Raw genomic sequence first — 22,535 nt, 5'->3', positions numbered from 1 at the left:
GAAGGAAGGAGTAAAATTAAACATGATTCTTTTTAAGCATGAGAGTATGATATCTCAATCTCTAATGTAGGCTTAGGTTCTAGAAACAAAACCAGGGTTAAATACAGCGGTTCAGGAAAAAAGGGGAAAAGCAACGACCAACATTAGTCGGCTGGAACGGAAAATATTAAGCCACCCCCAAGTGTCAGATCTATTTTAAGTTCCAAATTTGGGCCTTTTGACCATCCTCGCATAAAAGTTTGCATGCAATTTTCTCACACATAATATGTATCCCCACTCGCGTAAACAATCAGACAAATATTGAACGTCTCAAATGTGACCACATAGCAAATAGTTCTATGTATGCAACAATACCCCGTTCATTACAACAAATCGTTGAAAATGCATCACAATTACATGATATGAAGACTAACATATCTAAATTCTGAACAACACATGCAACAACAAAGAGAGACGTGTGCAACACGAGAAAACTCCCATTGAAGCATACATACAAAAATCATGGCAACACGTCACTCGTTTGTACACAATAAACATGTGTCATACTGTGTGCAACATAAAGAAATCCCACGTTCATTGACCTCTCGTTATCAACAAGGATGCATGGAAATTTAAGTGGCCTACTAGATGCTTGCTTATGTCCCATTTGATAAAGTTGCAACAATAGAGAGAAGATTAGAATGGTCTTGCTCAAGGATGACATCGCAAAAACAAAAACACTTGTTTATTCTACGTGGATTGGGCGGGAATGCAGTTGAGACCATAGTGGGAGAGGAAAGTGTGTGCGTGGAAACCTCCCGCGCGTGCATCTCATCCCGCTGATAGGCCCAGCGAGGACGATCCAGTGGCAGGGCGTTGCCCGGTGCCACCCCAAAACTTGGCGCTACCACCCTGCCACATGCAAGGACGACTCATCGTATGCTAAACAACCAAGACCCCCGCTCACAGTCATCTCCCTGAAAAAGCACGCACAACGAGGTCGATCCACGCGTCGGCCACCTGTAGATCCTTGACGACAATGCAACTGAGACCCGCACCATTGGCGCATGCCACCGTCGGTTGTCGTTGCAGCACCACAAGATCTCCCCGCCAAGCTATAGGTCAGTCCAGGTCCTGATCCGGCCCACCAGAACCTCCCAAAGTCCCCTCACATCATCTCCAAGCGTCCTCCACACCATACGTGTCCACCAGGACAGTCTCACGATTAGGGATGTGAAACAGGCCCCGTTTAATCCCACTTATAACCTGATAGTTCTTAATTATTATATTTTCGGGGAAAATGAACTATCGAGCTAGGTAAATCTAACTAAATGGGACTTGCACACGCCGTTTATTTTCTATCCATAGATCGTGCCTTGCGCTCTCAAGGAAGCCCCGCAGCCGCCGCGACCACTCAAATTTGATAGATATCTTGCACTGCGACGACAAGGGATGAGTGGGGAAAGAGGAGGTGGCGGCGATTGGCCTGGGAACTACCTGTGGCGCCTAGGGTTGGCGGCCTGGGGTGTTCAACGAAGCATTTTCCCCCTGCGATGATGTGTCGATCAAAAGAACTACCATTCTTTACTTGATTGGAACATTGATTATAATGTTTTTGGGGATATAACCCCGAGGTATGACCTGCCCAGGAGGGGCCGGGTCACACCATTGGCGACTCTACATGAAGAAGGCCCAGGTAGAACCAAGATGGGATGTGAAGATTGGTGGCGGCTTACAATGTGGGCTTGTTGAAGGCCCAAGACCCGGGGATCTACCAAGACCAGGAAGGTGTGAGCCGCCACGATGGCGACTTGTACTGCAAGGCAAGGCGACTTAGAAATTAGGTTAGTCACGTTGTCTGATCCGACCTGGACTCTTGTAAGCCTCAGGGTCTCAACCTGTGTATATAAAGGTGAGACCCTATCGCGGGTGAAGACTAAGAAACGATTGATTGATAGCTAGATCAAGCGTGATCGCTCCCTTGTAATCGAAACTCAAGCAATACACTAGAAGCAGGACGTAGGCTTTTACCTCGTTGTGAGGGGACGAACCTCGGTAAACCTCTGTGTCCTTTGTCCCGTTCAACCCCTTTGAGCTAACTACGTTGCGATGGCTCCACACCTTGTTGGGAAACATAGCATGTAATTTCAAAAACATTCCTATGCTCATGCAAGATCTATCTAGGAGATGCATAGCAACAACAGGGGGAGAGTGTGTCCACGTACCCTCGTAGACCGAAAGCGGAAGTGTTAACTTAACGCGGTTGATGTAGTTGAACGTCTTCTCGAATCAACCGATCAAGTACCGAACATACGACACCTCCGATCAAGTACCGAACATATGACTAGAGGAGTAAACGGTGGAGGGGGCACCACACACGGCTAAGACAATTGATGTGTCTTTGGGGTGTCCATTGCCCCCGTATATAAAGGAGGAGGAGGAGGAGGAGGGGGCACACCAAGTGGGGGAAAGTCCCATTAGGACTCCTAGTCCTAGTCGACTCCCCCTTCCTTCCAAAGGAGAGGGGGAAAGGGGAAAGAGGTGGAGAGGGAGAAGGAAAGGGGGGCCGCGCCCCCACTCCTTGTCCAATTTGGATTGGCTTGGAGGGGGGGCACGCGCCACCTCCCGTGGCCTTCCTCCTCCTCTCCACTATGGCCCATGAGGCCCATTAACTTTCCCGGGGGGTTCCGATAACCTCCTGGTACTTCGAAAAATCCTCAAACCTCTTCAGAACCATTCCGATGTCTATATATAACCTTCCAATATATCAATCTTTATCTCTCGACCATTTCGAGACTCCTCATCATGTTCGTGATCTCATGTGGGACTCTGAACAACCTTTAGTCAGCAAAATACATAACTCATATAATACATATCATCGTCGAACGTTAAGCGGGCGGACCCTACGGGTTCGAGAACTATGTAGACATGACCGAGATACCTCTCCGGTCAATAACCAATAGCGGAACCTGGATGCTCATATTGGTTCCCACATATTTTACGAAGATCTTTATCGGTCGAACCGCTATGTCAACATACGTTATTCCATTTGTAATCGGTATGGTACTTGCCCGAGATTCGATCGTCGGTATCTCCATACCTAGTTCAATCTCGTTATCGGCAAGTCTCTTTACTCGTTCCATAATGCATCATCCCGCAAGTAACTCATTAGTCACATTGCTTGCAAGGTTTCATATGATGTGCATTGCCTGAGAGGGTCGAGAGATACCTCACCGATACTCGGAGTGACAAATCCTAATCTCGATCTATGCCAACCTAACAAACACCTTCGGACATACCTTTAGAGCATCTTTATAATCACCCAGTTACCTTTCTACGTTTGATAGCACACAAGGTATTCCTCCGGTGTCCGGGAGTTGCATAATCTCATAGTCGTAGGAATATATATATATCCATCCTACCACCCGGGGGCAGTTACCCCACATGTCTCATATACTACCATGTGGTACTATATATACTATTTTATTATTTTAAATATGTTCATATACTATATGAAGATATTTCAAAGCACGTTACATGAAAAAAATTGCATATGAGCCCATAGTTTTTGTTATATTTGTAAAATACGTACATATTTGTATGTAAAAATGAGCATACTCAAAAAATGGTGCATACTACCTAAAAATTAGTATATATACTACCTAATCATTATTATATACTACATACTACACGTACATTCTCTCGATTCCGACAGATACTACATACAACATACAAAACGCAAGTGGTGGTAACTACCACTGCTTGTAGGAAACATTTGTCATATATATATATATATGTATATACATATATATATATATATATATATATATATATATATATATATATATATATATATATATATATATATATATATGACATGAAGAAAGCAGTAGCAATAGAACTGAATGATCATTATGTTAAGCTAACGGATGGGCATCAAATGAAAACACATGTCTATGGCTGATGTCTACTACGCAACCTTCTTATTGTAGACGTTGTTGGGCCTCCAAGTGCAGAGGTTTGTAGGACAGTAGCAAATTTCCCTCAAGTGGACGACCTAAGGTTTATCAATCCGTGGGAGGCGTAGGATGAAGATGGTCTCTCTCAAACAACCCTGCAACCAAATAAGAGAAAGTCTCTTGTATCCTCAACACACCCAATACAATGGTAAATTGTATAGGTGCACTAGTTCAGCGAAGAGATGGTGATACAAGTGCAATATGGATGGTAGATATAGGTTTTTGTAATTTGAAAATATAAAAACAGAAAGGTAACTAATGATAAAAGTGAGCGTAAACGGTATTGTAATGGTAGGAAACAAGGCCTAAGGTTCATACTTTCACTAGTGCCAGTTCTCTCAACAATAATAACATAATTGGATCATATAACTATCCCTCAACATGCAACAAAGAGTCACTCCAAAGACACCAATAGCGGAGAACGAACAAAGAGATTATGGTAGGGTACGAAACCACCTCAAAGTTATCATTTCTGTTCTATCTATTCAAGAGTTCGTAGTAAAATAACATGAAGCTATTCTTTCCGCTCAATCTATCATAGAGTTCATACTAGAATAACACCTTAAGACACAAATCAACCAAAACCCTAATGTCACCTAGATACTCCATTGTCACCTCAAGTATCCGTGGGCATGATTATACGATATGCATCACACAATCTCAAATTCATCTATTCAACTAATATAAAGTACTTCAAAGAGTGCCCCAAAGTTTCTACCGGAGAGTCAAGACGAAAACGTGTGCCAACCCCTATGCATAGATTCCCAAGGTCACGGAACCCGCAAGTTGATCACCAAAACATACATCAAGTGGATCACGTGAATATCCCATTATCACCACAGATAAGCACAGCAAGACATACATCATGTGTTCTCAAATCCTTAAAGACTCAATCTGATAAGATAACTTCAAAGGGAAAACTCAATCCATTACAAGAGAGTAGAGGGGGAGAAACATCATAAGATCCAACTATAATAGTGTAGTACCTTGAAGTATGTCTAGAGGGGGGGGGGGTGATTAGACTACTTGACCAATTAAAAACTTAACCTTTTCCCAATTTTAGAGTTTGATATATTTTAGCATCTTTGGAAAAGTCAAGCAATCATCACACAAATCAAGCAAGCATGCAAAGAGTATATAGGCAGCAGAAATTAAAAGCATGCAACTTGCAAGAAAGTAAAGGGAAGGGTTTGGAGGATTCAAACGCAGTTGGAGACACGGATGTTTTTGGCGTGGTTCCGATAGGTGGTGCTATCGTACATCCACGTTGATGGAGACTTCAACCCACGAAGGGTAACGGTTGCGCGAGTCCACGGAGGGCTCCACCCACGAAGGGTCCACGAAGAAGCAACCTTGTCTATCCCACCATGGCCGTCGCCCACGAAGGACTTGCCTCACTAGCGGTAGATCTTCACGAAGTAGGCGATCTCCTTGCCCTTACAAACTCCTTGGTTCAACTCCACAATCTTCGTCGGAGGCTCCCAAGTGACACCTATCCAATCTAGGAGACACCACTCTCCAAGAAGTAACAAATGGTGCGTTGATGATGAACTCCTTGCTCTTGTGCTTCAAATGATAGTCTCCCCAACACTCAACTCTCTCTCATAGGATTTGGATCTGGTGGAAAGAAGATTTGAGTGGAAAGCAACTTGGGGAAGGCTAGAGATCAAGATTCATATGGTAGGAATGGAATATCTTGGCCTCAACACATGAGTAGGTGGTTCTCTCTCAGAACTGGAAAGTTGGAAGTGTAGGTTTGTTCTGATGGCTCTCTCCATGAATGAAGAGGAGGTGGAGTGGTATATATATAGCCTCCACACAAAATCTAACCGTTACACACAATTTACCAATCTCGGTGGGACCGAATCAATAAATTCGGTCAGACCGATTTAGTAAACCTAGTGACCGTTAGGATTTTTGGTGGGACCGAAATGCAACTCGGTGAGACCGATATGGTTAGGGTTAGGGCATAACGTAATCTCGGTGAGACTGATTACACAAACTCGGTGGGACCGATTTTGGTAATTAGCTAACCAGAGAGTTGGTCAGGTAAACTCGGTGGGACCGATTTGCTCTTTTCGGTGAGACCGAAATGTTACAAAAGGGAAACAAAGAGTTTACATTGCAATCTCGGTGGGACCGATTGCTCACTTCGGTTAGACCGAAACGTTACGAAGGGAAACAGAGAGATTACAATCCCATCTCGGTGAGACCGAGATCCCTATCAGTGAGACCGATTTGCCTAGGGTTTGTGGCAGTGGCTATGACATCTGAACTCGGTGGCGCCGGATAGAAAGAATCGGTGTGACCGATTTTGGCTTTAGGTTTAGGTCATATGTGGATGTGAGAAAGTAGTTGAGGGTTTTGGAGCATATCACTAAGCACATGAAGCAAGAGGCTCATTAAGCAACACCTCATCCCTCCTTGATAGTATTGGCTTTTCCTATAGACTCAATGCGATCTTGGACCACTGAAATATAAAATGAAGAGTCTTGAGCTTTTGAGATTGAGCCAATCCTTTGTCCTTGATATTTTGAGGGATCCACTTTCATCATCCATGCCATGCCATTCATTGAGCTTTCCTGAAATATATGTCTTGGAATAGCATTAGCTCAATGAGCTATATGTTGTTATGAATTACCAAAACCACCTAGGGATAGTTGCACTTTCAAATAGCAAAGCTCGCGATACATCAAGATCGTGCCATAGAGAGAACACGAGAGAGAGAGAGAGATCAAACCCTTAGCTACTGGTACATACCCTCAGCCCCGAGGGTGAACTACTCCCTCCTCGTCATGGATAGCACCAGGATGATGAAGATGGCCACCGGTGAGGGATCCCCCCTCCGACAGGGTGCCGGAACGGGCTCCCGAGAGGTTTTTGGTGGCTACAGAGGCTTGCGGCGGCGGAACTTCCGATCTATCTTCTGTATCGATGTTTTTAGGGTACGTAGGCTTATATAGGCAAAAGAAGTCGGTCGGGGAGCCTCGAGGGTCCCACAAGAGTGGAGGGCGCTCTTTTTGGTAATTGATGACAACATATAGATCAAAGCTTCGACATATGATAATAAGATTGAAAAACATCGTTGCTTTGAGAAGTATGTGATAAGCAAGAGCTCCCCCTAAATTTGTGCATAGTTTAAGATTTGCTTTGGACTGCAAATGCACAAGGAATTCGGCTCATGGGTTACTCTTCCATGTCACATACATCTTGGTGGAGCGCTCAAAATAATAAAGATTGAATACATGCACTCATCACCAAGCAAAGTGAATGATCATATAAGGATAAGTAAGATAATAACATATAATCAAGCATAAGTGTAGCTTATGATCAAACACATGATCATCAATGTCTCACAGGTAATGCATAGTATCTCAAGCAATCAAAAGCAAACAAGTTTAACCAAGAAGACAAGAGAGAACAAAAAATAGCAAATCTCTCTCTCAAAGCCTATGATCTATACATTTTTCTCCCCCTTCGGCAACAAGTTACCAAAAAGTTCATAGAAAATGCATAGTGCTAGATCATCTCTCAGGCTTGGTCTTCAGTTGGTGGTGTAGAGATGGCTCCTTGGACGAAGACTTGAGTTGATGTAGAGGGAGCTGGAGGAGTTAGTGCTAGAGCTGGTTGCCCTGGAGCTGTAGGAGCTGTAGCTGGTGCAGATGATGTAGCTCTTGTGTCTGACACAGGCACTGTAGCTGACCTCTGAGCTCTAGGCACTCTGGCAAATGCATCTGTGGTTGTCTTGCCCTTCCTCTCCTGCATGTCATCCTGCAGCTGCTCCACAACTGACTGAATCTCAGTTACTTTGACATCAAGATCATAGAATTTTTGTTCCATGATCCTTTCCAGGCTCTCCTGGTTTTGAGTTAGGGTGGCCAACCCCTTCTCAATCCTTAGTGTTGATGCTATCAAGTAACCAAGCTGCTCCTGTTTGTTCTTCAAGAAATACTCAGATGCCTCCTCTTGAGTTGGCATCTTGGCAGCCTTCTCTTTCCTTGCTTTCTCTTTCTTTCTACAGCTGGCTCTTCAGGCATCTCAGGTACTTGAGTTGATCCTCTGGCTTTAGACATTGGCTGTCTCCCTACTGGCCTTTTGATCTTCATGCCTGGCTTTACTGCAGTTGAACTGAGCACCTTCTTGAGCACTACCTTCTTGGAAGTAGCCTCATCTTCTGCTGCCACATAGTCCTCATCCTCTGAGTCCGAGGTTCTCTTCCTTCTAGATCTTGTGGTTGCTTTGGGCAAGTTGCTCGGAGTGCTTCTGCTCCCTTCATCTAAAGTACTTGAGGGACTAGTGCCCTCACTCATGTGAATCTGCTCTTCTTCCCTGTTCTGACTGTCACTAAGGTCTGACATGCTGCAAATCACTGACTGCTGACCCTGTGAATAGTTATAGTTGAGATAGAGTGGATGAGCATCACAAAATGCAGAGATTTTTTGCAAAAGAATGATTTAAAAACTTAGTTTTAGTTTCCACAGAAAGCATTTAGGATCTACCAATTTTCAAACTTGGTGATACCGAAGCAGTTTTGGAACCTAAACTAGTGATCTCGGTCAGACCGAGTCACAGTTCGGTGGCACCGAGACTGCTAGGGTTTCACAAAGTTCTAAAATCGGTCACACCGATTTGTAATTCTCGGTCAGACCGAGACTTACTAGTGCAATGGCGTTAGCCAAATCGGTGGGACCGAGTTTTTCAACTCGGTGGGTCCGAGATGGTTTCGGCGGAAACCTAACCCTAAATTTTCGAATCACATCTATTCTAAGGATCACATTGGCTGGATAGGAGTGTTTCAATCGTGGCAGGATGCATTATGAACACAATGTGCTGAGAATCAGATGAGGAAAGCACTGTGATTGAGTTCATACCCTAGTTCGGCGGTGAACTCGCTACGACGGAGAAGAAATCCGTTGACGGCGGCGGAGACCAGCGACAGGAGGCGGCTGGCGACGAAGTCGACGATCCATAGACCTAGTAGGCAGAGCGAGCTACGCGCGGGCGAAGGGGTTTGGAGGAATTTCCAAATTTTTGCCCGTGTCTATATATAGCCCGACACTGTCGGTGTGACCGAGTTGAACAACTCGGTGGCACCGAGATGCATAACTATTAACAATTACAACAACTCGGTGTGACCGAAAAGTTCATATCGGTTGCACCGAGATGGAAAACCTAGATCGACTTAGTGATCTCGGTGGGACCGAAATGGAGGAATCGGTCAGACCGAGAATCACAAAGAAGTTTTGGAAGTTTAAGTCTATGACGAATCGGGGACTCCAAGTGCTCCTCACACAGAGTGGTTCGAATCTGACTTGATCAAATTTTGTGATGTAGCATGAATAGAGTTTGAGACGAGAAAAGCATAGATAGCTAGAGAAGGTTCTTAGGCATTCTTGTCCATCCACTTGGTCAAAGAAAAAGGAAACCAATCAATCAAAACAACAAGTGGATGTCCTCGAATGAGTAAAATATGCAACCAACATGCTCACACAATAAAGTGACAAATTAAATATGTGGCAAAGCATGCACAACCAATTCTAGCATCTATCAAACAATTGGCGATGACTAGGTCATCTATATATGAGCATATTGACTTAGGAGTCAAATGAGAACATTTGATCATAGGTCATACTCAATGTTTAAGCTCAAGTGGGGTTACCACTTTTACATAATGCATTGATGTGTTCACATCATTAGAGTTGCTTTGATTCAATTCTTAGAGTTAAGCTCCCCCTAGATGTGAGATCCCCCCTTATAGGGATGAACTAACCTTGGGTTTTGTCGATGATGACTTCATGTAGGTGTTGAAGATGTGGATGCTCAATGTTGATGTAGATCTTTTGGAGCAATCCTTTGGAGTGAGTTGCACTTTCAATACCTACACGGGTTAGTCCCACAAGGAACAAAACAAGAATATCCATGCACACACAAGATGATGTCCATGAAATCATTTGGTTACCTTGTCCCTTGCCTTACCAACATGAGGGTTTGTGACTCCTTGAACTAGTGCAAGATGTGGAGGTTGATTGCACTTGTTCTTACCATAAAGATATGAGTGAAGAATGTTGGCGGAGTCACCCTCAAGAACTCTCTAGTTCTTCTTCTTTGGGATCCACATCATCTTGATGGGAATCCTTGGAGTTGTAGTTGTACTTGATGAAGTAGAACTTGACGTAGTCTTGGGAACCCACTTGACCAAGGCCTTAGGTGCTTCTTCAAATGCATCAATCTCCTCTTGAAGCTTGTCCTTGCCTTTATGGTCTTGTGGTGGAAGATCATCTTGAGCTTGTGTTCCCTTGAAAGAAGTAGGATCATACTTCTCTTGTTGAGGAACAAACTTCGTCTTGGGGTATTGATCTTCTTCCCACTCAACTCCATTGGCATTGAACTTTCATTCAAAACCAACACCTTGATTCTTCCGGTGCCTTCCTTGCTTGCGTACAATTTCCTCGAATTGCTTACTCCCGGCAAGGCTCTTGTATACACCTTTCTCTATAATTCCCTTCAATAAGCTATTTTCTTGCTCAAGTGTAACTTGGCTAAGAGAATCATTAGTGGAATCAAGATAACTACTAGAAGCAGCAATATTGGATTTAGCATAGTTATTGTTACTACTAGATGAAGAATCTTTCTTGTTCTTGTTACTAGACTTGACTTGAGGCATGTAAGTAGATAAGAGTAAACGCTTGGCAATATAAGAAGAACTTTTCTTGCGAAGATCATCATTGATTGCCTTTAAGAACTCATGCTCTTGCTCAAGATTGAGCTTTTCAAAGCGTAACTTCTCATGAGCCCTTAAAAGTTCTCGATGATTTTTGAAGATAGTTTCATGAGCTAACTTAAGAGTGTTTAGTTCTTTAGTTAGAAGCTCAATCTTCTCCTTATCATTGTTATTCGTTTTATCTTGTTTAGCATGATTAATTGACGTTTCATCATAGTATTCATCACTAGAGTTGTCAATAAGTAAATCATCATCACCTAGCAAGTCATCTTCATCACTATTGAAATCAACATACTCGGGATGTGTTACCTTTGGACCTTTGGCCATGAAGCATCTTCCAATTCCTTCATTTGGTGAGTCAAATATGTCGTAGGAGTTGGTTGACACAAGTGCTAGACCGACAACACCTTCATCTTGAGTATGTTCAGAGTCGGAGTGATAGCTTCTTCGGAGTGATGTTCAGATTCGGAACCGGATACCCATTCACCAACATGAGCTTGATGTCTTCGTTTTGTGTAGCTCTTTGATGACTTGTCCTTCCTTTCAGAATCTTTGCTTCTCCATGAGGGTCTTCGTTCATAACGATCATCTCTACTCCTTCTCTCTCTTGGTGGTGATTCTTCTCTTCTACTTCTTCTTTTTGGAGAATCTTCTCTTCTTTTGTAGGGTGCTGTACACTCATTGAATAGTGTCCGGGTCTCCCACAATTGTAGCAGTTGTGCTCTCGACTGGAAGATCTTTTGTCATTTTAGGACCTTGACTTAGAGCTTCTTTCTTTGCTTCTACTCTTGTAGAATTTGTTGAATTTTTTTACCATTAAGCTCAATTCTTCATTGAAGGTTTGTTTCTCACTTGATGATGTGGGGGCTTCACATGAGGCTTTGTAAGCACCACTTGACTTGTTGTGAAGTTCCTCCTTATCCTTGAGTGACATCTCATGAGCAACAATTCTACCAATGACCTCGTTGGCTTGAGATTCTTGTAATTGGGCATCATTTGAATCAATGTGCACACGGTATCATATTTTCCATCCAATGCTCTTAGGATCTTCTTGATGATGAATCTGTCGGTCATTTCTTCACTCCCTAAGCCGGCAATCTCATTTGTGATAAGAGCAAGCCTAGAGTACATTTCAGCGACACCTTCACCATCCTTCATTTTGAACTTGTCAAGCTGACTTTGGAGCACATCCAACTTGGATTCCTTGATGGAGTCGGTACCTTCATGCATATCAATCAAAGTGTCCCAAATTTCCTTTGCATTCTCAAGACGGCTGATTTTGTTGAATTCTTCAGGGCACAATCCGTTGAAGATGATATCACAAGCTTGAGCGTTGTATTGCAACATCTTCAATTCTTCCGCATTAGCTTCACGGTTCAGCTCTCTCCCATCAAAGAAGTCACCTTGCAAGACAATACAAATAATAGCCCAAACGGCGGGGTTATGTCCGAGAATATGCATTTTCATCTTATGCTTCCAACTAGCAAAATTAGTTCCATCAAAGTAAGGACCTCTACGGTGATAATTTCCCTCGCTAGACGCCATACTCTCCTAGGTTGTGAAACCAAGGCTATGACCACCAAAAGCTATAGAAATCAAAGCAAATGGAAACCAAGGCTCTGATACCACTTGTAGGACCTTGAAGTATGTCTAGAGGGGGGGTGATTAGACTACTTGACCAATTAAAAACTTAACCTTTTCCCAATTTTAGAGTTTGATATATTTTAGCATCTTTGGACAAGTCAAGCAATCATCACACAAATCAAGCAAGCATGCAAAGAGTATATAGGCAGCGGAAATTAAAGCATGCAACTTGCAAGAAAGTAAAGGGAAGGGTTTGGAGGATTCAAACGCAGCTGGAGACACGGATGTTTTTGGCATGGTTCCGATAGGTGGTGCTATCGTACATCCACGTTGATGGAGACTTCAACCCACGAAGGGTAACGGTTGCGCGAGTCCACGGAGGGCTCCACCCACGAAGGGTCCATGAAGAAGCAACCTTGTCTATCCCACCATGGCCGTCGCCCACGAAGGACTTGCCTCACTAGCGGTAGATCTTCATGAAGTAGGCGATCTCCTTGCCCTTACAAACTCCTTGGTTCAACTCCACAATCTTTGTCGGAGGCTCCCAAGTGACACCTAGCCAATCTAGGAGACACCACTCTCCAAGAAGTAACAAATGGTGTGTTGATGATGAACTCCTTGCTCTTGTGCTTCAAATGATAGTCTCCCCAACACTCAACTCTCTCTCATAGGATTTGGATCTGGTGGAAAGAAGATTTGAGTGGAAAGCAACTTGGGGAAGGCTAGAGATCAAGATTCATATGGTAGGAATGGAATATCTTGGCCTCAACACATGAGTAGGTGGTTCTCTCTCAGAACTGGTAAGTTGGAAGTGTAGGTTTGTTCTGATGGCTCTCTCCACGAATGAAGAGGAGGTGGAGGGGTATATATAGCCTCCACACAAAATCTAACCGTTACACACAATTTACCAATCTTGGTGGGACCGAATCAATAAACTTGGTCAGAATGATTTAGTAAACCTAGTGACCGTTAGGATTTTCGGTGGGACCAAAATGCAACTCGGTGAGACCGATATGGTTAGGGTTAGGGCATAACGTAATCTCGGTGAGACCGATTACACAAACTCGGTAGGACCGATTTTGGTAATTAGCTAACCAGAGAGTTGGTCAGGTAAACTCGGTGGGACCGATTTGCTCTTTTCAGTGAGACCGAAATGTTACAAAAGGGAAATAGAGAGTTTACATTGCAATCTCGATGGGACCGATCGCTCACTTTGGTTAGACCGAAACGTTACGAAGGGAAACAGAGAGATTACAATCCCATCTTGGTGAGACCGAGATCCCTATCGGTGAGACCGATTTGCCTAGGGTTTGTGGCAGTGGCTATGACATCTGAACTCGGTGGCGCTGGATAGAAAGAATCGGTGTGACCGATTTTGGCTTTAGGTTTAGGTCATATGTGGATGTGAGAAAGTAGTTGAGGGATTTGGAGCATATCACTAAGCACATGAAGCAAGAGGCTCATTAAGCAACACCTCATCCCTCCTTGATAGTATTGGCTTTTCCTATAGACTCAATGCGATCTTGGATCACTGAAATATAAAATGAAGAGTCTTGAGCTTTTGAGATTGAGCCAATCCTTTGTCCTTGATATTTTGAGGGATCCACTTTCATCATCCATGCCATGCCATTCATTGAGCTTTCCTGAAATATATGTCTTGGAATAGCATTAGCTCAATGAGCTATATGTTGTTATGAATTACCAAAACCACCTAGGGATAGTTGCACTTTCAAATAGCAAAGCTCGCGATACATCAAGATCGTGCCATAGAGAGAACACGAGAGAGAGAGAGAGATCAAACACATAGCTACTGGTGCATACCCTCAGCCCCGAGGGTGAACTACTCCCTCCTCGTCATGGATAGCACCGGGATGATGAAGATGGCCACCGGTGAGGGATCCCCCCTCCGGCAGGGTGCCGGAACGGGCTCCTGAGTGGTTTTTGGTGGCTACAGAGGCTTGCGGCGGCGGAACTTCCGATCTATCTTCTGTATCGATGTTTTTAGGGTACGTAGGCTTATATAGGCAAAAGAAGTTGGTCAGGGGAGCCTCGAGGGGCCCACAAGAGTGGAGGGCATGCCTGGGGGGGGGGGCTATCTTGTGGCTTCCTCGATGCTTCCCGGGCTTGCACTCCAAGTTTCCTGGGTCACGTTCGTTCCAAAAATCACATTGCCGAAGGTTTCATTACGTTTGGACTCCGTTTGATATTCCTTTTCTTTGAAATACTGAAACAGGCAATAAAACAACAATATGGGCTGGGCCTCCGGTTAATAGGTTAGTCCCAAAATTAATATAAAAGTGTATAAGTTGGAGACGTATCAACATCCCCAAGCTTAATTCCTGCTCGTCCTCGAGTAGGTAAATGATAAAACAAAGAATTTATGAAGTGTGAATGCTAGCAGGTGCACAAGTTTGATCAATGATAATTTCAATCACCTTTTCTAGCATCATTATATGTCATAACAGTAGTTCATCTCATAAAACTTCTCATGAACAAGTAACAAGCAATTCACATGTTAAAGCATATACCATAAAACTAGCAAACTTCATTCTTAGTCATCAAACAATTGCAATTCATCTTATTTTCAGGAAGGGTCTAAGTCAGAGCTTTGATTTAGCAAACTTCACATACTCAACTATCATATAGTCTTCTATAATTGCTAACACTCACGCAATACTAATGGTTATGGAGTTTCAGTTGGACACTGAGAAAGATAGGGGTTTATAGTGTTGCCTCCAAACGTATTCACCTTTGGGTGATGTCAACAATAATAGTTCATGCTAACTTACATCCAATTGGATATATATATCAGGATCCTTTCCAACACGAGGTGCTTGCCAAAGATTAAAATGAAAAAGGGAAAGGTGAAGATCACCCTGACTCTTGCATAAAGTAAAAGACATAAAGTAAAAGATAGGCCCTTCGCAGAGGGAAGCAGGGATTTGCAGAGGTGCTAGAGCTCAATTTTGAAATAGAGATAAATAATTTTGAGAGGTATGATCTCATTGTCAACATAACAACCAAGAGTTCCCAATATCTTCCATACTACATACATTATAGGCGGTTCCCAAACAGAATGGTAAAAGTTTTTACTCCCCCTCCACCAACAATCATCAATCCATGGCTTGCCCGAAACAACGGGTGCCTCCAACTAACATCAAACCTGGGGGAGTTTTGTTTGCAATTAATTTTGATTTGATTTGATCTTTTGATCATGGGACCGGGCATCCCGGTTACCAGCCATTTTTCTCGTGAATGATGAGCGGAGTCCACTCATCTTGAGAATAACCCACCTAGCATGGAAGATACTGACAGCCCCTAGTCGCTACATGAGCAATTCGGGCATACAAAATAGATTATTTTTTGAAGGTTTAGAGTTTGGCACATGCAAATTTACTTGGAACGGCAGATAAATACCGCATATAGGTAGGTATGGTGGACACTCATGGCAAAAACTGGGTTTAAGGATATTTGGAAGCACAAGTAGTATCTCTACTTGGTGCAAGGAATTTTGGCTAGCATGAGGGGGAAAGACAAGCTCAACATGTTTGAATGATCCATGACAATATACTTTAACTGAGATGTGAGAAAACATAACCCATTACGTTGTCTTCCTTGTCCAACATAAACTCTTTAGCAACTCATACTTAATGAGTGCTCACAATTATAAAAGATGTCTAGGATAGTATATTTATATGTGAAATCTCTCTTCCTCCAATATTCTTTCATGAATTATTCAAATGACCAATACAATGCTTGCTACCCTTCAATAAACCTCTACTTCTTAGATGTGAAGTCATTACTCCCCATGGGATAAGAAAATGAAACATATAAAATTTAAGATTTATGACATTCAACTCATTCAAACATTTACTCATAAGATATAAGTGAAGCACATGAGTAAGTGACAAACTACTCCAAAAAGATATAAGTGAAGATCGATGAGTAGCTAAATAATTGTGTAACTATGTGAAGACTCTCTCTCATTAAAGAATTTCAGATCTTGGTATTGTATTCAAACAGAAAGCAAAACAAAATAAAATGGCATTGCAAGGATAGCACGACTCATGTGAAGAAGCAAAAACTTAGGCTCAACCGATACTAACCGATAGTTGTTGAAGAAGAAAGGTGGGATGCCTACTGGGGCATCCCCAAGCCTAGATGCTTGAGACTTATTGAAATATTATCTTGGGGTGCCTTGGGCATCCCCAAGCTTGAGCTTTTGTGTCTCCTTAATTCCTCTCATACCATGGTTTCTCTTTCTATCAAAAGCTTCATCCACACCAAACTCAACAGGAACTCGTGAGATAGGTTAGTATAAACCAATGCAAAACCTTATCATTTTCTACTGTAGCAAATCATTAAAATTATTATTCAACATTGCATACTAAATGTCTCTGCATATTTAATACTCCTATCCTCAAATAGAATCATTAAACAAGCAAACATATGCAAACCATGTAAACATAACAGCAATCTGCCAAAACAGTACAGTCTGTAAAGAATGCAAGATTCATCATACTTCCCTAACTCCAAAAATTATGAGAAAAATACTATGCTGTAGAAGATTTATCAGAGCTCATTATGCAAAAATATTCAACATTATATCACTATCTGAATTTTCTAGGGGATTTTTGCAACAGCGGTAAACTTTCTGTTTTCAAACAGCAACATGTATACTAGCAAAATAAGCATGGTAAAGGCTATCCTTGATATTTTTATTAAAAATAAAGATGCAAGACATTATTCTAAATAACAGCAAGCAAATACTAACAAAATAAAGTGACGCTCCAAGAAAAACACATATCATGTGGTGAATAAAAATATAGCTCCAAGTAAAGTTACCGATGAACGAAGACTAAAGAGGGGATGCCATCCGGGGCATCCCCAAGATTAGGCTCTTGGTTGTCCTTGAATATTATCTTGGGGTGCCTTGGGAATCCCCAAGCTTAGGCTCTTTCCACTCCTTATTCCATAGTCCATCGAATCTTTACCCAGAACTTGAAAACTTCAACCACACAAAACTCAAAACAAAACTCGTAAGCTCTGTTAGTATAAGAAAATAAAACCATCACTTAGGTACTGTAATTAACTCATTATAAATTCATATTGGTGTAATATATACTGTATTCTAACTTCTCTATGGTTCATACCCTCCGATACTACTCATAGATTCATCAAAATAAGCAAAGAACACATAGAAAACAGAATCTGTCAAAAACAGAACAATCTGTAGTAATCTGTATCAAAAGTATACTTCTGGAACTCAAACAATTCTGAAATAAATTTCTGGACCTGAGGATTGTGTCTATTAATCATCTGAAAAAAGAATCAACCTAAAAGAGCTCTCCAGTAAAAAATGGCAGCTAATATCGTGAGTGCAAAAGTTTCTGTTTTTTACAGCAAGATCACATAAACTTCACCCAAGTCTTCCCAAAGGTTCTACTTGGCACTTTATTGAAATAAAAGCTATAAAACATGATTAATACAGTAGCATAATCATGTGGACACACAAAAACATTAAGGGTAAATATTGGGTTGTCTCCCAACAAGTGCTTTTCTTTAATGCCTTTTTAGCTAGGCATGATGATGGCAATGATGCTCACATAAAAGATAAGAATTGAAACATAATGGGAGCATCATGAAGCATATGACTAGCACATTTAAGCCTAATCCTCTTCCTATGCATAGGGATTTTGTGAGCAAACAACTTATGGGAACAATAATCAACCGGCATAGGAAGGCAAAACAAGCATAGCTTCAAAACTTTAAGCACATAGAGAGGAAACTTGATATTATTGCAATTCCTACAAGCATATGTTACTCCCTCATAATAATTTTCAGTAGCATCATGAATGAATTCCACAATATAACCAGAACATAAAGCATTCTTTTCATGATCTACAAGCATAGAAAATTTACTACTCTCCACATAAGCAAATTTCTTCTCATGAATAGTAGTGGGAGCAAACTCAACAAAATAATTATCATGTGAGGCATAATCCAATTGAAAACTAAAATCATGATGACAAGTTTCATGGTTATCATTATTATTAATAGCATACAAGTCATCACAATAATCATCATAGATAGCAACTTTGTTCTCATAATCAATTGGAACCTCTTCTGAAATAGTGAATTCATCACTAAATAAAGTCATGACCTCTCCAAATCCACTTTCATCAATATAATCATCATAAATAGGAGGCATGCTTTCATCATAACAAATATTCTCATCAAAACTTGGGGGACAAAAAATATCATCTTCATCAAACGTAGCTTCCCCAAGCTTGTGGCTTTGCATATCATTAGCATCATGGATATTCAAGGAATTCATACTAACAACATTGCAATCATGCTCATCATTCAAATATTTAGTAACAAATATTCTATAGATTTCTTCTTCTAGCACTTGAGCACAATTTTCCTATTCATCATACTCACGAAAGATATTAAAAAGATGAAGCGTATGAGACAAACTCAAATCCATTTTTTGTAGTTTTCTTTTATAAACTAAACTAGTGATAAAACAAGAAACAAAAAGATTCGATTGCAAGATCTAAAGATATACCTTCAAGCACTCATCTCCCCGGCAACGGTGCAAGAAAAGAGCTTGATGTCTACTACGCAACCTTCTTCTTGTAGATGCTGTTGGGCCTCCAAGCGCAGAGGTTTGTAGGATAGTAGAAAATTTTCCTCAAGTGGATGGCCTAAGGTTTATCAATCCGTGGGAGGCGTAGGATGAAGATGGTCTCTCTCAAACAACCCTGCAACCAAATAACAGAAAGTCTCTTGTGTCCCCAACACACCCAATACAATGGCAAATTGTATAGGTGCACTAGTTTGGCGAAGAGATGGTGATACAAGTGCAATATGGATGGTAGATATATGGTTTTGTAATCTGAAAATATAAAAACAGCAAGGTAACTAATGATAAAAGTGAGCGTAAATGGTATTGCAATGGTAGGAAACAAGGACTAAGGTTCATACTTTCACTAGTGCCAATTCTCTCAACAATAATAACATAATTGGATCATATAACTATCCCTCAACATGCAACAAAGAGTCACTCCAAAGACACCAATAGCGGAGAATGAACGAATAGATTATGGTAGGGTACGAAACCACCTCAAACTTATCCTTGCTGTTCTATCTATTCAAGAGTTTGTAGTAAAATAACATGAAGCTATTCCTTCCGCTCAATCTATCATAGAGTTCATACTAGAATAACACCTTAAGACACAAATCAACCAAAACCCTAATGTCACCTAGATACTCCATTGTCACCTCAAGTATCCGTGGGCATGATTATACGATATGCATCACACAATCTCAAATTCATCTATTCAACCAACACAAAGTACTTCAAAGAGTGCCCCAAAGTTTCTACCGGAGAGTCAAGACGAAAACGTGTGCCAACCCCTATGCGTAGATTCCCAAGGTCACAGAACCCGCAAGTTGATCACCAAAACATACATCAAGTGGATCACGTGAATATCCCATTGTCACCACAGATAAGCACGACAAGACATACATCAAGTGTTCTCAAATCCTTAAAGACTCAATTCGATAAGATAACTTCAAAGGGAAAACTCAATCCATTACAAGAGATTAGAGGGGAGAAACATCATAAGATCCAACTATAATAGCAAAGCTCGCGATACATCAAGATCGTGCCATAGAGAGAACACGAGAGAGAGAGAGAGATCAAACACATAGCTACTGGTACATACCCTCAGCCCCAAGGGTGAACTACTCCCTCCTCATCATGGATAGCGCCGGGATGATGAAGATGGCCACCGGTGAGGGATCCCGCCTCCGGCAGGGTACCGGAACGGGCTCCTGAGAGGTTTTTGGTGGCTACAGAGGCTTGCGGCGGCGGAACTCCTGATCTATCTTCTATATCGATGTTTTTAGGGTACATAGGCTTATATAGGCGAAAGAAGTCGGTCGGGGGAGCCTCGAGGGGCCCACAAGAGTGGAGGGCGCGCCCAGGGGGGGGGGGGAGATTGGGCGCCCCCCTATCTTGTGGCTTCCTCGATGCTTCCCCGGCTTGCACTCCAAGTTTCCTGGGTCACGTTCATTCCAAAAATCACGTTGCTAAAGGTTTCATTCCGTTTGTACTCCGTTTGATATTCCTTTTCTTCGAAATACCGAAACAGACAATAAAACAGCAATATGGGCTGGGCCTCCGGTTAATAGGTTAGTCCCAAAAGTAATATAAAAGTGTATAATAAAGCCCGTAAACATTCAAAACACATAATAATATAGCATGAATGCTTCATAAATTATAGATACGTTGGAGACGTATCAACGGCTAGCAAACTTACCCATCTTTGATCAACAAGCTAGTCAAGTAGAGGCATACTAGGGACACGGTGTTTTGTCTATGTATTCACACATGTATCAAGTTTTCGATTAATACAATTCTAGCATGAAGAATAAACATTTATCATGATATAAGGAAATATAAAATAACAACTTTATTATTGCCTCTAGGGCATATTTCCTTTAGTCTCCCAGTTGCACTAGAGTCAATAATATAGTTTACATCTCCATGTGATTTAACACCAATAGTTCACATCTGTATGTGATTAACACCCATAGTTCACATCACCATGTGACCAACAACCAAAGGGTTTACTAGAGTCAATAATCTAGTTCACATCGCTATGCAATTAACACCCAAAGGGTACTAAGGTGTGATCATGTTTTGCTTGTGAGAGAAGTTTCGGGTCTGCAATATTCAGAGCCGTATGTATTTTGCAAATTTTCTATGTCTACAATGCTCTGCATGGAGCTACTCTAGCTAATTGCTCCCACTTTAAATATGTATCCAGATTGAAACTCACAGTCATCTGGATCGGTGTAAAAGCTTGCATCGACGTAACTCTTTACGACGAACTCTTTATCACCTCCATAACCGAGAAATATTTCTCTTAGTCCTCTTAGGTAACTAAGAATAACTTTGACCGCTGTCCAGTGATCCACTACTGGATCACTATCGTATCTCCTTGCAAAACTCATGATAAGGTACACAATAGGTCTGGTACACAGCATATCATACTTTATAGAACCTATGGCTGAGGCATAGGGAATGCCTTTCATTCTCTTTCTATTTTCTATTGTGGTCGGGTTTTGAGTCTTACTCAACTTTACATCTTGCAACAGAGGCAAGAACTCCTTCTTTGACTGTTCCATTTTGAACTACTTCAAAATCTTGTCAAGGTATGTACTCATTGAAAAATCTTATCAAGCATCTTGATATATCTCTATAGATCTTGATGCCCAATATGTAAGCAGCTTCACCGAGGTCCTTCTTTGAAAAACTCCTTTCAAACTCTCCTTTATGCTTTCCAGAAAATTCTACATCATTTCTGATCAACAATATGTCATTCATGTATACTTATCAGAAAGGGTGTAGTGCTCCCACTCACTTTCTTGTAAATACAGGCTTCATCGCAAATCTGTATAAAACTATATGGTTTTATCACCTCACCAAAGTGTATATTCCAACTCCTAGATCCTTGCACCAGTCCATAAATGGATCGCTGGAACTTGCACACTTTATTAGCACCTTTAGGATCGACAAAACTTTCTGGTTGCATCATATACAACTCTTCTTTAAGAAATCCATTAAGGATTGCAGTTTTGACATCCATTTGCCAGATTTCATAATCATAAAATGCGGCAATTGCTGACATGATTCAGATAGACTTAAGCATCGCTACGGGTGGGAAAGTCTCATCGTAGTCAACTCCTTGAACTTGTTGAAAACCCTTTGCAACAAGTCGAGCTTTATAGACACTAACATTACCATCGATGTCAGTCTTCTTCTTGAAGATCCATTTATTCTCTATGGTTCGCCGATCATCGAGCAGATCCACCAAAGTCCACACTTTGTTCTCATACATGGATCCTATCTCAGATTTCATGGCCTCAAGCCATTTATCAGAATCGGGGCTCATCATAGGTTCTTCATAGTTCGTAGGTTCTTCATGGTCAAGTAACATGACTTCCAGAATAGGATTACCGTACCACTCTGGTGCGGATCATGCTTTTCCATACCTACGAGGTTTTGTAGCAACTTGATATGTAGTTTCATGATCTTTATCATTAGCTTTCTTGATAGTTGGTGTAGGCATCACAGGAATAGATTTCTCGGATGAGCTACTCTCCAAATTGAGTGCAGGTACAATTACCTCATCAAGTTCTACTTTCCTCCCACTCAC

The 22,535-nt window shown here is 41.6% G+C and overlaps 1 non-coding gene across 1 annotated transcript; it reads left to right on the top strand.

The window, feature by feature from the left end:
* The first annotated feature begins 626 nt into the window (after positions 1-626).
* On the top strand, positions 627-731 carry LOC119326915. The gene has a single exon (XR_005158271.1). It is a non-coding gene; the product is annotated as a U6 spliceosomal RNA (small nuclear RNA).
* The last annotated feature ends 21,804 nt before the right edge of the window (positions 732-22,535 follow it).

This window comes from Triticum dicoccoides, chromosome 6B (genome assembly GCF_002162155.2).
Source record: "Triticum dicoccoides isolate Atlit2015 ecotype Zavitan chromosome 6B, WEW_v2.0, whole genome shotgun sequence".
Taxonomy (NCBI): Eukaryota; Viridiplantae; Streptophyta; class Magnoliopsida; order Poales; family Poaceae; genus Triticum; species Triticum dicoccoides.
Note: the sequence above shows the minus strand (reverse complement) of the source record. Positions and strands in the feature narration are given on the sequence as shown.